At 35.0% G+C, this 7,572-nt stretch overlaps 1 pseudogene; it reads right to left on the bottom strand.

The window, feature by feature from the left end:
- Nucleotides 1-4,849: 4,849 nt before the first annotated feature.
- On the bottom strand, nt 4,850-5,708 carry LOC116857136 (annotated as a pseudogene).
- Nucleotides 5,709-7,572: the final 1,864 nt, after the last annotated feature.

The raw sequence follows: 7,572 nt of genomic DNA, 5'->3' as shown, positions 1-7,572 counted from the left end.
CCAGGAAAACCAATGATGTAAACCCAGTCTTAAGTTCAAAAGCCTGAGAACCAGGAGAGCTAATATATTAAGTTCGAATCCAAAAGCAGTCAGACTAAAGATCTAATAAAAACTTATGTTTTAATTTGAGTCTAAAGGCAGGAAAATACCAATGTCCCAGTTCAAGGCAGGTCGGGCAAGAAAATTCTCTCTTATTTGGAAGTCCATTAGTGACCAAAAGCTATTAATTTCATGGAACTATCTTTAGTGGTCTCAAGAATACATAGGCAAGAACTATTCATGGTACAATAATCCTCTTCCATATTGACCCAAACTCTGGTGGCCAGTTATCCATAATGGTGAGAAACATTTGTTTTATCAGGTGGACCAGATGAGGGGACTGGGGAAGAGTGGATAGAGATATAGTACCTAAACAGTCTATGTCAAAATCACAAGTAGCTTTATGAGCGGACATTTTTCCAAAGAAGATATACAAATGGCCAACAGACACATGAAAAGATGCTCAACATCTCTCACCAGCAAGGAAATACAAATAGAAACTACAATGAGATATCTGCTCACACCAGTCAGAATGGTTAAAATTAACAACACAGGATACAACAGGTGTTGGCAAAGAGGCAGAGAAAGGGGAAGCCTCTTACACTGTTGGTGGAAATGTAAACTGGTGCATCCACTCTGGAAAACAGTATGGAGGTTCCTCAAAGAGTTAAAAATAGAACTACCCTATGATCCAGCAACTGTACTATTAGGTATTTACCCAAAGGATACAAAAATAGTGATTTGAAGGGATACATACACCCTAATGTTTATAGCAGCTTTATCAACAATAGCCAGATTACAAAAAGAGCCCAAATGCCCATCAACAGATGAATGGATAAAGAAGATGTGCTGCATGTATATTTGAGTAATTTATGGAATATTAATCAGCCAACAATAAGAATGAAATGTTGCCATTTGCAATGAAGTGAATGGAGCTAGAGAGTATTAGGGTGAGAGAAGTCAGTCAAAGAAAGACAAATACCTTATGATTTTACTCATATGTGGAATTTAAGAAACAAGCCAGATGAACATGGAGGAAAAAAAAGAATACATGACAGAGTGTTTAATAATGCCATTCTTTAAAGAATAATGATCCTTATGCTTCCAATCAGAATAAAACACAAGTACGGAGGTGCCTTTGAGATATGAATATTTTAATACTCATTATTATTTTACTTAGTTCCTATAAAAAATATTTTCTTTTTTACTTATTGCTCTAGCCAAAGTACACAAATAGCTATGGAGTTACATTTTAAAATTTTTATTCAGAAGACAAGGGAACATATGCTATAATTGAGTGATACTTTAAGCCTTATTAAACTCTATTTAAATTCCATTAAAAGGAAAGCAATAAGGGCTAACCTATTTTTATTCATTCATGTTGTCAACAATGACTGTCATAATTTCAAAAAAATGATTTTACCATAAAAGCACTAGAAAAGCACACTATGCACATATCCTTGCAGAGATACAGTAAATGCTTATTTATTTTAAAGGGTATTTTTTTTCCTAAAGAAAATTTTGGTCCTTGTAAGAGTTGTTAAAGTTTTTGATGACCTGTAGTTCTGATTATGCAATATTCTCATTTCTTCTCCTTTAGAAGGACATCATTTACAACTTACAACATTTTTAAAGCTACATGTGGGGATTTTTATGTTTAATGTGTCCTTTTCCCCCCAAGTTTTTATTTAAATTCCAGTTTGTTAACATACAATGTAATATGAGTTTCAGGTGTAGATTTTAGTCATTCATCACGTATATACAACAACCAGTGCTCATCACAAGTGCCCTCCTTAACCCCCATTACCTATTTAACCCATCCCACCACCCACTCATCCAGTAACCCTGTTGTTCTCTTTAATGTTTGCCTTTTAAAAAATATATTATTTTATTTAATAATCACAAAAATCCTACTGATTAAATATATTGCCATACTGTAAAGTAATAGACTTATATGAGTTTAAGTACCTGGTGATGGAAAAAGGAATGCAAACTCAGATCTGCCTTATAAATCTATAGCCTTAAAAATTCACTCTACGTTTTTAAATGATGTAACTTTTGAAAGTCGTTGTTTCTCATCAGCAAAACTGGAATAATAATGGACTTGTAGGTGTTTATCTGTGTATGTATGTGTGGGAGTCTTAAAATACACAATTAGATAAAATAGTATATGAAACCCCACGGTACAGTTTCAGGCACAGACTAGGTACCCACGCCCACTGGCATCTCCTCGGAGAATCTTGGACATACACTACCCATCTGGGTCTTATATATTTTTATCTCCAGAAACACAGCAATACACTTTGCTGTGTTGAAATGAGGAGTACTTGCCATAATGTATATGGAATTCCTGATGATACATAATATGTGTGTGTGTGTGTGTGTGTGTGTGTGTGTACACATATGTACTATATATATGTATAATCCATTTGACAGCCTTTATTAAAATCCTTTATGGTTTTCAGTTTCAAAGCACTTTGAAAGTGTTTAGCAGTAGTATAATTGTTTTATACTACTTTTTTCTAAATAACCATTAAATATTGAGCTGATAGATTCTAAGCTAGCTTTCCTGCTTCTTTAAAAATGGCACTCCCAGGATGTATTTTTTTTAATGAAAAGAAATGATGATGATGATGATGATGATGATGGTACCTCCATTCCTTTCTAGGAGTAAAGGGCTGCATCAGTGACTCTAGTATATGTGATTCACAAGCAGTGTCTCCAACTTCATTCAGGAGAAATGAATTGGGGGAAATCGGAAAGGGAGACAAACTGTGAGAGAATCTGGACTCTGAGAAACAAACTAAGGGTTTTGGAGAGGAGGGGGGCAGGGGTTGGGTGAACCCAGTGGTGGGTATTAAGGAGGGCACCTATTGCATGGAGCACTGGGTGTGGTGCATCAACAATGAATTCTGGAACGCTGAAATAACATTTTTAAAAAAGAAGTGTATTAAAGGGACGCCTGAGTGGCTCAGTGGGTTAAAGCCTCTGCCTTCGGCTCAGGTCATGATCCCAGAGTCCTGGGATCAAGCCCCGCATAGGGTTCTCTGCTCGGCAGGGAGCCTGCTTCCCCCTATCTCTCTGCCTGCCTCTCTGCCTACTTGTGATCTCTGTCAAATAAATAAATAAAATCTTAAAAAATAAAGAAGTGTATTTAAAAAAGAAAAACAGCATCCTGTTGCTATAAGAATATTAAAGCAGAATTGTCAATCGCAGTAAAACGGAGGCATTTTTTTGCTTTGGTTTTTAAGTTAGTGGTAGGGATTTTAAAATCTTTATTATCAAAAACAATAACTTCAGAGTTATAAGAATATTATCAACCTGATTCCAATCCAGGCACCATTCAACATTGAATCTTTTAAAAAATTAGGTTTTTTGTTTTTTTTCAGTACTATGTTGACACAGACAAATCAGGCTTACCTAATAACAAGTGGGAGCTCAAATACTGGAGTCAATGATTAGATTTTTAAAAAGAGTATCAAGTTTACCACTTGCTAAAAATAAACATAAATGATGGATATTCATTAAAATAAAATAATCAATTGGTTTAGATTAGGGATTTTGGATCTTCAGAAAAGACATTAATAAGGTCAAAGAATTTTTCGAGATATACAAGAGATAAACATGAGAATAATTCCTATCTAAAGAGTATGTTTGCATTGTCTTAGCATAAATTGCTAAGGAAAAACATTACAGAGCTGCTTTATGCTTTAAGTAGAATAACCTCTTAGATATTAAGCAAAGCTTTGGCTCTTAACTTATGAAAGAATTATTAAAGCCCCAAGCTAAAAGAACTCCAAGAGTCTATTAGAATCCAGGAAAACTGGCATTTAAAGATTTCTGCTGTCATTCTCCAATAGTGACAATTTAAAAATCGATCGCCACTTATTTGTTCTTCTTAACATTTCATATACACTGAACTTACCAAATTCATTGCCAAATATTTCTCTTTAAGCTAACTTCCTTTTCCCAAGCATATATGAAAGTATGCCACCCATATAAAGAACACAAAAGTTAACTTTAAACACTCCTAAATTATCAAAACATAGACACTTGTGAAACCTCAAAAGAGAGTAATAAATAAAACACGGCTAGCATCCCAGATGCACCTGATGTCCTGGCCTTACATCATTCACTACCTCTCCTTCTTCTTATAGGTACTTAATGTCCTAAATGTTAACACAGTAGATTAACTTACCAGTTTTAAATGAAGGATTACATAGAGAGGGATTTATAGAAGGATTCTTAGATAGATAGATGATAGATTTTACATTATGTGTATTTATTTATATATGTCATTTATATTTATGTTTACATTTTTCCTTATTTATCCTACAGAAACACTATCTTGCTGTACAATTCTTCCACAATTAACTTTTCTGTTATCCTTTTCTCTCAAGCACACACAAAAAGTCTATTTTGGGGGATATGCTAGGTTCAAATATAGTAGATGATTTCAAAATGTCCTACAAAGTATTGGTAGTAATTTTTTAGCCCATATGTAGGCAAATAATCAGCTATAGAAAATTTAGGTACTCCTTTTAACTTTAAACTAGTTTAGGTAGTATGACATAAAGTAGCAAAGTGAAAACATTAGCGTAGTAATATTGATAAATAACTGTGTTTACTCCATAAACATTATGTATACACACTTTGCATTGAGTACAACTAAATCTCAGGGTCACGGTCTGATGTTTCAAATCAATGGAGGCATTCTAGGGTTATCTGCCAATTGTGGATCTTTTTCAATTGGTATAATTTTTGTTTAGTTGCAACACTTCCGGGTGCATATTTTTACTTTTGAATTACATTAGCTACATAGTGACTGTGTATTGGAATCTACTTCTAGTTTCTGTTTGCTTCTTTTGTTTGTTCTCTGCTGATGTTCAAAGTATTTTTCACAGACCTGGGTGCTTTTCTGCCACCTGAAATTACTTCTATTTTGGGCATGTAAATCACTAAACACCCTTTTGTCTAAGATTTTCTAGCCCAGCTACTTTAAGGTTTGACTTCTATAGGAAGTAGAAGCTGAAATGACTTTCCTTTGGCTATTATTCCCCTATAAATTAACTGCACATTGATATCAATTACCTATCCCTATAGACAGCAAGATCCAGGATGATCTGGTTACGTCTTTCATCATCTTTCACAAAGAAGTCAAGTTTGGGCTCATTTATTCTCAGGGCTTTTCCATCTTCTCTGTTCAAAGTTCGGATAGTTTCTTTTCTTCTTTGCAGCACTTAATTTTCTTGGTCTTTCCATTATTTTTTCCGTCTGTCTAAGAGTTTTCCGTGTAGATTCAGGAGTAAACTTATGTTATACCAGATTGCTAGGTCTTCTTTGCTTTCATCTGACTTCTGATGATTGAGTTCTGTTTCTTGTATTTCTAGCATCTGGTGGTCTTTGTTCTCTAAAGATGATAGAATAGTAGTGATATCTGTGTACCAATGTCTGGCAAAGCCTAGGTAACTTTTCTTGTCTGTTTTTATGCTATTTTTGAAGTTTCCTCTGAGCCACATGTTTCTGTCTTTGGCACATTTGAGACAATATGTTTTTTCTGCCTAATTACTGACTAATTCTGCAATTCTTGAATCCCTTCTGAACTCGCTTTCTTCATCAGCCCACACTTTAACTGTTGAAGAATTGGCACCACCAACTGCCTGTTTCATTCAAAGTCAGCACTCAGGTTACCCATGCAAAAGAGCTCCTTCAGATAGAGGCTGTGCTGTGGGCTTTACTGTTGTTCAGCTCTCTGGGGAAATTTACAGTCAAGTCAAATTTTGTCAAACCTTCAGATCCTTCCACATTTTCCATTTTTTAAGGGTTGTTAAAAGCTAAATTGAAATAATCATGTTTCTTGAATTTGCTAACATTTAAAATTTTCCCAATGATATTATTTTGAAGGTAGATAATTTTTTTTTAAGATTTTATTTATTTATTTGACAGACAGAGATCACAAGTAGGCAGAGAGGCAGGCAGAGAGAAAGGAAGAAGCAGGCTCCCTGCTGAGCAGAGAGCCCGATGCGGGGCTCAATCCCAGGACCCTGGGATCATGACCTGAGCCGAAGGCAGAGGCTTTAACCCACTGAGCCACCCAGGCGCCCCTGAAGGTAGATAATTTTTAAATGGCCATTATGATCTCTATTTCTTGATGATGCAAGGAGAGCTCCTCGACAGGGGAAAGGGGAATTACATAGTAACTATGTTTGGCATTCTGGCTTTCTGTCTAATAAGATCTGTGATCCAGTCTATGGCACCTTTCTTGTTTGTGGGCTTGGTAATCTTGACTGAGACCTCAAAGACATATTGGTAATAATTTATACTTTAAGCTTTAATATCAAAGAGTTCTGTTTGTGCCACATCCTTGCCAGCACTTTGTATGATCAGTCCTTTTTTTGGTTTGTTTTAATTTTAGCATTCTGGTGGGTGTGCAGTGGTATATCACTGCAATTTAAATTTATACTTCCTTTGAACTGTCCTACTTCAATGATGACTGATATTGATCCCCTTCCCTATAATTATTGGAAATCTGAATGTCTTTTTTTTTTTTTTTTGTCTAGTATCTGTTCAAGTCTCTTAGCTAATTGTTCTGTTACCTCCCCACCCCAACACTAGCTTATAGGGATTCTTTACCAAGTTAGGGTATGAGTTCATTGACAACTACATGTGTAGCAAATGATTTTTCCTACTTTGTTGATTTAAGTATTGTCTTGTGAAAATTTTTAAGCACTTAGGTGAAAATTTGCAAAAAGAGCATAATGAACCTATGTCTATCATTATCCCAAGAATTATTGCTCCATGGACAATCTAGTTTCATCTCTACCTCATCCACTTTCACACACAATTAGATCATTTTGTAGTAGAAATTCAAAGATATATATTTTTATATATTTTGTACCTGTAAAAAAGTATCAGCTTCCATTTCTAAAAGGTTAGAACTAATTTCCAAAATGTAACTAAAACATCCTTATTAGATAAAAGGTATCTAGTGGACAAGATTACTTTATACAGTCTTATTTGTTACTCTTTCCCACTATGAATAGTGCCTTCTTTCTCTTGTTAAATTATTTCCATTCTTGAGGAGTTCAAATTTTTCCTATAAAAATCTTACTTATTTTCCTTTTATATTTGAATTTAAAATCAATCTGGGCTTGAAATTAGGTGCTTAGGGTTGGTTCTAATATGATTTGACTGTTGTCCTTAACAGGAAGAAAAAATACAGGCACAAAGAGAGAGAGGAATGTGCATGAAAGGAAGAAACACCATGTGAGTACACAGTGAGAAGGTGGGAAAGTCAAGGACAGAGGCCTTAGGAGACACCAAACCTGCCAAACCCTTGATCTTGGACTCCCAGCCTTCAGAACTATGAGAAATTAAATTTCTGTTGTTTCAGACATCCTGTCTCTGGTACTTTGTTATGGCAGCCCTAGCAAATTAATAAAAGAAATTCAAGAAACTACAACACAGTGATCTCTGGTCATGTGGAAACAATTGTGTGATTTTCAAGAGGACATCCCGATGTTTCCATCAAAA

The sequence above is a fragment of the Lontra canadensis genome, unplaced genomic scaffold (assembly GCF_010015895.1).
Source record: "Lontra canadensis isolate GAN:19392208 unplaced genomic scaffold, GSC_riverotter_1.0 scaffold118, whole genome shotgun sequence".
NCBI classification, from domain to species: domain Eukaryota; kingdom Metazoa; phylum Chordata; class Mammalia; order Carnivora; family Mustelidae; genus Lontra; species Lontra canadensis.
The sequence above is the reverse complement of the archived record's forward strand: the minus strand, read 5'-3'. Positions and strand labels throughout refer to the sequence as shown.